General features: G+C 36.9%; 1 long non-coding RNA gene across 1 annotated transcript; it reads left to right on the forward strand.

The window, feature by feature from the left end:
* The first annotated feature begins 304 nt into the window (after positions 1-304).
* On the forward strand, positions 305-7,868 carry LOC129928119 (uncharacterized). The gene is made up of 2 exons (XR_008779734.1): positions 305-496; positions 6,110-7,868. It is a non-coding gene; the product is annotated as an uncharacterized LOC129928119 (long non-coding RNA).
* The last annotated feature ends 4,968 nt before the right edge of the window (positions 7,869-12,836 follow it).

Here is a 12,836-nt window from a genome sequence, read left to right on the forward strand (position 1 = left end):
TTGTTATTGACCTTGACCTAGTTCTCAGTTAGACTTCACATATTGATCATGGTGCCCCTATTTTGGTGTTGTTGTTTTTTTTCTAACGGTTTCCTATTCAGAACCAACCCCTGGATTAGCCCGTATGTAGAGACGAACTATTTCTAAAAGATTATAGTGATGGTGAATACGAACACTTTTTTTTGTGAAAATAAAAACGCTTATAAGCGGCTATGGAAAGATATTTCCGATTTCTGGGAGAACTGATTAGAGTGCGCTCCAAACTAAACTTGTGTAGTGCACACCAAACTAAACTTGTGTTGAACACACCGAACTAAACTTGTGTCGAACATTTGATCTAAACTTACAAATACTTAGGTAGAAAATTTTCTAATTGATCTATCTACAAACCTAGACAGAACCAATCAATAGACACACTAGACCCTTTTTCAATCAATTAGGTTTATTTTACAACTGATCGCTTTTTTCTCGATCTAGATCACATGTCAGTGTGTGTGTGAGTACATATAGTATAAGTTATAGTCCAAGTCCAATAGACCACATTTAGCCTACCTTCATCAATTTTATTTTCTTCATGACACAGGCTCTACATTTATATTTTGATATGATATGGAATAGATCTAAACCTAATTTTAGATTGAACAAGTTTCATTATCAGAATCCACCAGGGCCGGATTTAAGGGAAGGGTAAGCATTCCAAGAAATGGTCCTCCACCTCCACACAAAAATAAAAATATATTGGAGTTTTGACGGGTCAGCAGTGTTTTATTTTTCTCATTTTTGACGCTAACACTTTCAATCTTACGTCGGGTAACTACAATATCGTGATTCAGAAATGTCTGCTTCTAGTTGTAGCATGCTCAGAATATGTAAATACAGGTATAGCTCCAGATTTACTGCAATAAAATATGCATATTAAATATTTTTTTTTAAAAAAAGGAAAGTGTGATTAAATTTACAAGTACTCAATTTCTTTCTTTTAAAATATAGCATGCTTTTAGATGTAAGTATTGTTATTCATTAGTGGATCTTTATTCTTTATTAAAGCTTTCAAAAGAGTGTAGGGTCATCCACAAAAATCTTGCCCCGGGGCCTTCACATACTTAAATCCGGCCCCAAATTCCACAGTAGCATCGAGTTCTTTTACGTAGAATTGATACCCGTAAGATATTTCTTTCTTTCGGAAGTTCTTCCAGCGGGCAAGGTTTGAACTCAGTACCTTTCTGACGACAGTCCTTAGTCCATACCACACAATCGGGCAGCTATCCTTCTAGAACAGGGGTTCTCAACCTGACGATTGGCCAGGGGTCGGCTAAGACCATCAAAAATATAGATTGTTTTTGTCTATTCTTCTATTGCTGTGTGGATGGGGGTCGCCGCAGAGTGGAGATTGTAAAAGGGGGGGGGGTCGCCGAGCTTAAAAGGTTGAGAACCGCTGTTCTAGAATCTAGATCTAGTAGCAGTAGGCCTACGCCATCAAAAGTAGCCTTACTTAGCGAGCACAATGTACATGATTTGAAACCTTCAAAATGGCGGGATTTGAATGAAATGGGAAAGAATCCATTCAGAAAGTAATCTCATTTAATGCTCATCTGGTTGGTTTTCCTTACAAAGGCTAATTTTTTGTATCCCTCTTTTTCTTCTTCATTCTCAATTCAAACATTGAGGAGGTTGCGTGTCAATGTGTTATTCGCCAGAAGGCCCAGTGACTTCGACCCCAGCATGCTTTTCTTTCTGGGTATGCTCCCATAGCTTTTCATCAGCCAACATCATATGCAAGGCAGAACTTTGTGATCTCTCCTAGTTCAACTACGAGCTTCATCTACCCGGGTTTGTAGTTATAGTTTCCCTGGCTTGGTGATATTCTAAGTGAATATCTTGACCACCTCAAAGTCCATGACTGCAAACCAGTTGGTCCGCGGCTGTTTATTTGATATTCACATCTAGTGGTCCTTCCATTATCAGCCACCTTGGGACGCGCTTGATACAAGATGGCGATTCCCCCAAGTTTCTTATTTTATATAATGGAATAAATTCATAGAAGTTCTCCTTCTTCCCTAGTGCCATTAGAGCATGGAACGGGTTGAATGAATCAGCCAGGGAAACCAATGACTTAGCAGAGTTTAAATCTCTATTAAACATGTATGTCTGGACCAACACGCTTAGGGTTTAATTATATAATCTTTAAAGTAACGTATGTTGATATAAAATATAATGTTATGCCTATCCTTATTTTGGGTGACCCGACCTCAACAATAGGCGCCTTCATCAATATATTGATGATAAGAGTGAGCGAATAGATGCTATCTTATCAGATTTTCCCAAGTCTTTTAGATAAGATAAGATAATTTTATTGATCCAATCAAATAGACATTCAGTTTGACTATAATTGACAGCCTCAGCGTAACTACTTTACAAAAACAATATGGATGAAAAACTCGAACAACATTCACTCACACACATACACATTCACAACCAGCGCTTTATGAATTAGACCTCTATGTACTTCTCGATGACGACAGCTGATCTTATAACACTCTGACCGACAGTGGGATGAAGGAATTTTAAATCTTTCTGTTTTAGTTCTAATGGAAAGTAGACGCCCACTTTGTTCAGATCTTATGTAACAGTGATTTAATAGGTGCAGGTTGTCTTTAAGAATCGTGTGTGTTTTGGAAATGCATCTTTCTTGAAAAAGCTCTTCAAGAGATGGTAGCTGTATTTGAGTGATATACGATGCTTTTTTTAATTATTAAGTCTATGTCTTTGTGCCAGTGAAGTATCACCATACCAGCAGGTGATGGCAAAGTTGATTAGACTGCTGATAGTTGCTGTGTAGAAAAGTTTGATTATTGTTTTGTCTAGGTTAAATTTTCTTAGCTTTTTGAGATAGAAGAGTCGCTGGTGAATTTTCTTATATATGTTTTGGCAGTGTTTCATTTATAATAGTTTGTTGTTGATAGTTGTTCCTAGATATTTATATTCTTGTACTTGTTCTATGGTTTTGTTGTTTAACTGAATTTCTGCAATATGGTCTTTGTGTTTCCTAAAGTCAATAATCATTTCTTTAGTTTTCTGAACATTTAAAATTAGAAAGTTATCTATACACCATTGGTAAAAAGTGTTAATTGTTGAATGGTACATATTTTCGTCACCTGCAATAAGGCCAACGATTGCTGTGTCGTCAGCAAATTTTATGATGGGAGTGTCAGCTGATAGGCTCTGAATGTCATTTGTGTATATGGCATACAATAATGGTGACAGGACGCACCCCTGTGGCGCTCCAGTGCTAAGCTCTCTCGTGCCTGACACATGCCCGTTCACTTTTACATATTGTGGCGTTTGATAAGTTAAAAATCCAAGCTTAAATGTTTTTGCTAACGTTCAATTCAGATAGTTTTTGTATCATGCGATGTGGTTGGATGGTGTTGAATGCGGATGACAAATCTACGAATAATACTCTGGCGTAGTGTCTCTGGGTATCAAGATGATGGTATAGACAATTCAGCATAAATAGTGTTGCATCTTCTGTACTTCTTGACGGCTTGTAAACGAACTGGTGCGGGTCAAGACGTGTTTCGACTTTTTTCAGGAGATGTTTTAAAATCATTTTCTCCAGGCACTTCATTGGAATTGATGTCAGGGCTACGGGACGTAGGTCGTTGTTGGAAGCAATGATCTTCTTTTTTGGGTACTGGAATTATTTCAGAGGTCTTCCAAATGGAAGGTATTTTGTGCGTTTGCCAGGACTTGTTGAAGATGACACAAAAGATATAAGGCAGTTGTTCCGCACATAGCTTTACAAGTTTGCCACTTCATTTGTCGGGTCCCGAGGCTTTGGCGCTGTTTACTTGTTTAAATATTTTAGTCATTTCTTGTTTATTAAACATTTCTTGAGACTGGATTATATTACTGTTTTCAAATGATGCCAATAAATTATGGTGGTCTTTGTCGAAGTTGTGACAGTCAAATCGGCTGTAGAAATCATTTAATTCATTGGCAAATTTGTTATTGTCAGCGACGCACATTGGCTCGCGCTTAGGTACGTAGCCAATAATTTGTTTCAAGCCACTCCAACAGGCTTTAGAGTTATTTTTCTTGAAAGAGCTTTCAATTTTTTCATTGAATCTCTTTTTTCCTTCACATAATTTCTTTTTAAGGGCAAGTTTCACCACCATTGTTTGCTTTAAAAAAAATATTTTGGCATTGATGGTCCATTGCATCAGTGGATTAAGGATTTTCTGATAGGGAGAGAACAAACTGTAATAATGGATGGCTCTAAATCAACACTGTAATGAAAAGATAACGACTAGAATACCAATACCAATGGCTTCATTCGACAAAATCTGACTACAGTAAACAGTGAATGAAACCAGCACGTCTCGCATAAAAACGGATGAAGAACTATCAACACACACACACACACACACTGGACATGAAACACGCACACACTGGACATGACCTTCTGACACACTGGACATGACCTTCTGACACACTGGACATGACCTTCTGACACACTGGACATGACCTTCTGACACACTGGACATGACCTTCTGACACACTGGACATGACCTTCTGACACACTGGACGCACGCATAAAATGAACAACTCTGTTACACTACAGACACCAATAACAGTAAACTCAGGTGTACCTCAAGGAACATTCTCGGGTCCACTACTATTTTTAATTTACATAAACGATTAACCAAATTGCATTAGTTCAGGAACAAAAGTCAGATTATTTGCAGACGATTGCATAAAATATATAGAACAATAAAAACAACACAAGATACAGACATTTTACAAAGATAATTAGATGAATTACAGAAATGGGGAATCAATTGGAGCATGTCTTTCCACCCAGAAAAATGTCAGTTATTAAGAGTAACAAAAAAAAAACTAAAACAAATAAATTCCACTTATCTTATTCATGGTAAACCAGTAACACAGACTAAAAACGCAAAATACCTAGGTGTTATAATAAATGAAAAACTATCATGGAGTCCCCATATTGATGAAACTATAAAACAATGCCTTAGGTTTTGTTAATAGAAATTTCTATAAATCAAATAAGAACATAAAACTAAAATGCTATTTAACCTTGGTTAGGCCAATAATAGAATATGCATCCTCTGTTTGAGACCCCTCAACTCAAGAAAACATTAAGAATCTTGAACAGACACAAAATAGAGCAGTGAGATTCATAACAAACGAATATTCCCATTTGACTAAAGTAACACCTTTAGTAAAATCACTAAATTTAGAAAGCCTTCAGGACAGAAGACTCAAAAGTAAAGTAGCAATATACATAAAACATTGAACCATAATCTTCAAATACAAAAACAAAATCTAATAAAATACTCTGAAAGACACAAAGATAAAGGCACATTCCTCGTCCCATATGCTAGGACAAATTAGTACAATTACTCCTTCTGGAGTCCTTCTTCACTAGTGCTATTAGAGCATGGAATGGGTTGCCTGCCTAAGTCGGCCAGGAAAACCAGTGACTTGGCAAAATTTAAGTCATTGATGCATGACGCGTAGGACGTAATCATCTTCTTTTTTTGAAGTAACGTCTGTATTATATGAGATAAGATATATTCAAATTAGTTCTGACCGTAATCAAGTCGCTGTGCTGGATTGTTTTAAACTCGTCATCTATTAACCAAACACGCATCTGCCACCTCTCTACGCAGACGTGTCATCCTATCAGAAACCCGATATCTGCTCCATACACTGTCAATAGTTAAGAACTTTGTGTATGTATGCGAGGTCGCTATGGCATAGAGTTTCTATATTTCTTAGTTAGCATTATCGTATACACATTCTTAGAAATCACACTGCCCGTGTGTTGTAATAACAATTATCACGGAATACTCAGATTGACGGGATTAACAAACAATCTATGGGCTATAATAAGTTATTTATGTTCATTTTTTGGTTCATACAGCGCGAACACTTTATTTCGGAAATTGTATTATAACTGTATTGAGAAAGCAAACCGAAGACGTAGACATCTAGGATTTCGCTTGTCTTTCCGTGCGTCTGAATTTATAGGGCAGTGCACATTGTGTTTATTTTAAGTAACATTTTTTTATTTTCTCTGCAGACTGGCTCCAAATCAACGGTTCTAATATTGACTTCCAATGGGTCATTATATGTGCCCTTGTTATTTGTGTGTTCCTTTGAAATAGATGTGTCTTGATGTCGTCACAGATAGTGATACATTACCGGTTCAAGACTTTCCAGATTTAGCTGATCAGATGGAACTATAAACAACAGATTTGGTTAGTTTTTAAAAGCTGAGCATAGACCACACCAGAGACTCTACTTAAAAATTATCTCCAACATCGAGTCAAATAGTACATAAGAGTTACTGAAACTGCTTAATATAGATCAGAATAAGTCAGCTAACTCTAAACTACATAATAGATATTCATTAATTTTCCAATATTCCATCCGGAATAGACCTTCGGCTTTCCAATATTTCATCCGGAATATTCGGCCAGATCTACGTAGTTCAAATTAAAAATGACCTTAAAGAATTTCGGAACAACTATCTTTTCTTTATTGGAGCTGATGCTAATTTAGAAAGTAGGTGACCAGTTTTTAAAAGCTAATCAGACCAAATTCTGGCTACTTATATGATGAATGTTGTCTACACGTTGAGAAGCCAACACTGTTACTATCTATAATTGCCACTTTGGACAGTGTAAAAAGAAGCCCTTTTCAAAGTTGAGAGGTGCATAAACAAACTATTTGTGACATGGCTTCACGAGAAATTCGCATTGAACCCAAACTAAAGGAACTCTTCGTGGCATGTCAATTGAAAACCCACTCAAGTTTAGGACTCTATTAATCTACTTCACTGACCTAACAACCACTCGACTGTTGCCATGTTGTCCTTTTTTTTGGAAATGTTCGTTGACCTGTTGACCGCGCTGGGTGCCACCGTTAACAAGATCGTCGACTTACTTCTGACCGGAGTCAAGGAGATAAGTTTATTCCAGCTAAGCGTCATGAAAGCTGTCCTGGAGTTTTTCCTCTGCTTCTTACGCCAACCAAACGGTTAGGTTTTTTTTTTTTTTTTTTTTGGGGGGGGGGGGGTGGAAATAATTTCATATTGATGAGATCAATGATCAATCGATCCTGGATCAGAAAGATCAGGGACATTTTTCCTGCCTTGCTCGTCCGATTCATTGACAGTTTTTTTTTTTCTCCTTGTGTCGTTAGAAGATTTCACTGGACGTTAAAATCAATTTGACCAGCACGTCACTGGACGTTAAAATCAATTTGACCAGCACGTCAACTAGACATAGTTTAATGGGAGCTATTCTGTTTTGAAAACTTGGTTTATAGTTTGTTTGTATGTAGTCTCGATGTTGGTCTATTGTACTAGTTAATGTTTGTAACTTAGTTTGAGAATGTTTGTACCAGAGAGTGTCAGATGTCGAAGTAAAGAGGATGGGATTGAGAAATGAAAGAGAGAGAGAGAGCGAGAGAGAAAGAGGGAGAACTAGAGATAGAGAGACGGAGAGATAGAGATAGAGAAAGAGGGAGAGAGCTAGATAGAGAGAGACGGAGAGATAGAGATAGAGAAAGAGGGAGAGAGCTATAGAGAGAGAGAGAGAGAGACGTATAGCTAAAGAGAGAGAGAGAGAGAAGAAGAGAGAGGTGACTAAAGACCTAAAATAAAGAGGAGAATGAGAAAGCAAAGGATGATGATAATTATGAGATGTGAAATACATTCGGTGAGACTTCTCATTGAGATCTTCTTTAGATTTGTCTTTATGCCACAAGTCTGAACCTTACTGGTGATCATTTGTTGCTTATACCCTCACATTGGTATTAAAAAAACTATGATATCATTTCTTTGATCTTTTGTTAGCATTAACATAATTTATTCTTTGATCTTTTGTTAGCATTAACATAATTTATTCTTTGATCTTTTGTTAGCATTAACATAATTTATTCTTTGATCTTTTGTTAGCATTAACATAATTTATTCTTTGATCTTTTGTTAGCATTAACATAATTTATTAAGACAAAGCCACTCCACCAATGTATAATTAGTTGATCCATTTGGAGACCGAAGAGTATTATAACAAAGAACTCCAAATAAAAAGACAAGTTAATTGTCTCATCAGAAAATTAACACAGGTTACATGTAAAAAAAAAAACAACCAAAAACAAAACATATGAGCAAGAGGAAATCCGCCATTACTGATGTTGTGATACCACAAATTCAGGGTGTTGAAAAAAAATGAAGATATTAGCAAGAAAACTTCGGCTTGGATGGTAGAGCGACAAAGAAGTAACATTCAAAAAAGTTTTGTTTTTAATTCTTCCTTTATGCAGCTGATGACATTGTGTAGGGGCGATTACTTTGTGCTTCATAACTAATAACTAATGAATGATAGATTTGTACAAAATGAAAATTATTAAACCAATCCCATCTAAAACAAATACTGGTTACGCCCTTGTATAAATACTCAAAGTATATAAAATTCTAGTTTGGTGATGTAGATTCAGACTTAAAAAATTAAAAAGGCAAGTCAAGACTAAATTCTACTAAACACTTTGCGCAAAATGTTCCCGAACCTCTGTTTGTTTACCGTGAAAGTTATTTTTTGAAGTAACGTCTGTATTATATAAGATAAGAAGAAGTTTATATGTTTAACTCTTTAGTGAATTTAAGCGGGAATTTTTCACTAATCCCCTAACGTGTTCAAGATATAGGCCTAGATCTCCAGACTAAATTTACATTTTGAAAAATTATAACGGTCAAACTAAAGTTTTCCTTGTGTGGCCAATGAGCGAGTAATTTTCCCCAAATATATAGGCCTACATAAACGTCAAAATTTCTAAGGAAATTGTCGGAGCCGTTTCGAGATCTGTGTCCATGTCCCAGGTCCAATGATTTGCTAGTAAAGAATTTGCAAGCTGATGAGATGAATTATAATGAAATAAAATAATATTACAGTCTGGCATGCGGTTTACCTGGTTTTGATCTTGGCCGATGAAATGATGACGACATACTAGACACACACACGCGCGCGCGCGCGCGCGCACACACACGTACACACATATGCATACAGTGGCTTATTGGGTATGTGTGTTCTGTCTTTCACAGGTATAACGAAACACGTTTTTGTATCTCGCTCGATGCCTCCAAAGACCCAGGTACCTCTTCAAAAGCGTCCTTTATTATTCTTTCTTCTTCCTAACTTTGCTTCATCAATATCAACAATTTTCCCCTCGCCTCCTAGCGTTTCAAAATTACTGTAAACATTGTGTCCGCTCACCTCCTAGCGTTTCAAAATTACTGTAAACATTGTGTTCGCTCACCTCCTAGCATTTCAAAATTACTGTAAACATTGTGTTCGCTCACCTCCTAGCGTTTCAAAATTACTGTAAACATTGTGTTCGCTCACCTCCTAGCGTTTCAAAATTACTGTAAACATTGTGTTCGCTCACCTCCTAGCGTTTCAAAATTGCTGTAAACATTGTGTTCGCTCACCTCCTAGCATTTCAAAATTACTGTAAACATTGTGTTCGCACACTTCCCAGTCTAGGATGGTTTTCCTTGATAATTTTAGTTCTAGTTGAAGAAAGTCTACACGAGGAAATGGCATGGTTACCCAAGAGGCAACACATTTACAAACAATGTTTTTTTGGTATCTTGACTTGTTCAAACCAACAACCCGTGTGTTGTGTGATACTTTACAAGTTGCATGGAACACAACACACGTTTCCTATTAGGATTAATTTTTTATATTATTTTAGTACACCTAAAGGTGTTTGTTTTGCTGTCTAGGGTCATTTCAGCGGTATCTGGAAATTTAGGCACCGGATATTTAGGCACCCGGAAATTTAGGCACCCGGATAATTAGGCACCCGGAAATTTAGGCACCGGATATTTAGGCACCCGGATAATTAGGCACCCGGATAATTAGGCACTTTTTGACAAGGCGGAAAATTAGGCACCGGATAATTAGGCACTCTTTAATTAGCGACCTTAATTTTGAAAGTAGTTTTAAAATGTTAACGTATATGTTATCCTTAGGCTATGGGCTATCGGTGACGTTATTAAAAAAAGAGCAACTATAACGGTTCTTACTGAATTTTCATGATATAAAAGAAAAGCTGACAAAACGAGGAAAAAATGACAATCGTGAGAATGTGTGGAAAAAAATGACACCGGATTAATAGTCATTATAAAATATAGACCTCACATGGCTATATAAAAATTTTTTTTAATGAATTTTCATCGTCACACATATTTAAGAAATCTTGAAGCGAATAAACACAATCTTGACATGATGTAGCCATAATGTAATTTAATCTTCGTTGTTTTTATAATAATAAATAAAATATGTATATCTTTAAATGACTGCTTAATGCACAGAGTCAAATAGATATACCGGTAGGCCTGGCGCATACAAACCGCGACTACACACAAACCGTAATTGAGCAAAAAGAAATAGTAGAACTAGTGAATGAAAAACGAAGCACACTATAAGAATAAGCAATATCTACAACAAGGTAGAGAAAGTTATGACAAGACTGAAGAGTGGAAGGGAACTCCTTTTAGAACAGATTCGGGAAATGTTACAATGGTATCACAGTTATTAACCTTGTGATGGCTTCATATAGGGATGGGGCGATGAAAATCAAAGACTTTATCAAATCTCTTTTACCCTTAAAGTGCTGAGCTGTTTTACAATGAGTGCATACAAAATGGAATTTCGATTCTGATGTTTAGAGGCTAACCTACCATACGCGTTTAAAGGGTTAATGAGACGAAAGAGCTTCAAGATCAAATAATATGTCACTACTTCTGTGGACCAGATAGGAGAGGGGGGACTAGACTCTATGACAATCAGAGTGTATTTGTCATAGGTAACTACTTCTTGATGTAACTACTTATAGACTGCCGGCCGACACGATTTGATCCAACCACGGGAGTTTTTGTCGTACATAACTATCTGTAGAAGCTGGCCGACATTAGAGGATACAACCAAGAGAGTTTTGATCGTGACATCGTATACGTTGCGTCATGTTTCAGTCTTAGTCTCATCCGACGTAGACCTCAGTTGAACTGCGTGTCGGTCAGTCGGTGAAACGAACCGACAAAGAAGGCCAAGAACGATAAGGTTGGACCAAGTAAAACGCCGTGCCTTGCCCCTTCTCCCTCGATGAGCATACGCCAGTGACCCTAGCAGTAGATGACCTAATATGACCACGGCGCCGGCGAAGCTCCGAACCAGGGGGGAAGGTGATTACATCACACCTAGTTCTGCCGTAAAGACAAAGATCGTGTCTGACGGCCGGCACGGCGCGGGCTTAAAGGTACGTAAGAATAAACGGAGAACATCGCCTCCTGTATGGTACGGCTTTGGGCTCCGTAACGGAATGTAATACATGGGCGCTAGTGGATCCATGTGAAGAGAAGGGTTGATAGGTGGAGTCGCTACCCCCCCCCCCCCCCACTACACATCTTAAATAAATTTAGTGTAATAGGTGAGGAGTTGTTTTTTTTTTTTTTTTATCTTAATGAACTCCGAAAGTAAAGATGCATAAATTATCTAAATAGTAGTGTATATGTTTCTTATCTGTTTCTTTATACATTGGCTTTTGTTCCCCACCCTAGCCAAATTAAAATTGTGAAACATGACAGTTTAACAGGTGCTATGTTACGTTTAACAAAGACTTTCTTGATCTAGTTACACTCGACCTATCCTCCCTCCAAGAGAGGTGGGGCCAGAGGTAGTGGTAGGGATGATAATCACAGACATTAGTCCTATCTGATCAAAAAACACACGCCAAACAATCTCTGGTAGACAGTAGACTCCACTCAGAAGACCTCACGGCGAAAGAGAAAGGAACACTAGATCTGTGTCAGCTTCATAAAATTCTTTCTCTTCGTGGTGTGATTTTACGAAAATTGAGAGCGCTTAAAATCTTATCTTATTTTATATAATACAGACGTTACTTCAAAAAAGAAGATGATTACGTCCTACGCGTCATGCATTTAGTCATGCATATTAACCAATGACTTAAATTCAGCCAAGTCACTGGTTTTCCTGGCTAGCTCTGGCAACCCATTCCATGCTCTAATAGCACTAGGGAAGAAGGAGTGTTTGTACAAATTTGTCCTAGCATATGGGACGAGGAATGTGCCTTTATCTTTGTGTCTTTCAGAGTATTTTATTAAATTTTGTTTTTGTATTTGAAGATTATGGTTCAGTGTTTTATGTATGATTGCTACTTTACTTTTGAGTCTTCTGTCCTGAAGGCTTTCTAAAGTTAGTGATTTTACTAAAGGTGTTACTCTAGTCAAATGTGAATATTCGTTTGTTTTGAATCTCAGATTATGGTTCAGTGTTTTATGTATGATTGCTACTTTACTTTTGAGTCTTCTGTCCTGAAGGCTTTCTAAAGTTAGTGATTTTACTAAAGGTGTTACTCTAGTCAAATGTGAATATTCGTTTGTTTTGAATCTCACTGCTCTATTTTGTGTCTGTTCCAGTTTCTTAATGTTTACTTGAGTTGAGGGGTCCCAAACAGAGGATGCATATTCTATTATTGGCCTAACCAAGGTTAAATAACATTATAGTTTTATGTTCTTATTTGATTTATAGAATTCGTTAGAAATGTATAGCTCTAAATGTAGTCTTAATCATCAACAGATAAAATTAAAAGTATTATTTCTTATAGTAATATGTTTCCCGTACTAGATTTATATCATTTATGGCCATTGCTCTTAAAAGATCACTAAGTCATAATGCATAATTTTGTTCAACAAAAAATTATTATTATTTCATATTATTCGT

Source organism: Biomphalaria glabrata, chromosome 9 (assembly GCF_947242115.1).
Source record: "Biomphalaria glabrata chromosome 9, xgBioGlab47.1, whole genome shotgun sequence".
Lineage (NCBI taxonomy): Eukaryota > Metazoa > Mollusca > Gastropoda > Planorbidae > Biomphalaria > Biomphalaria glabrata.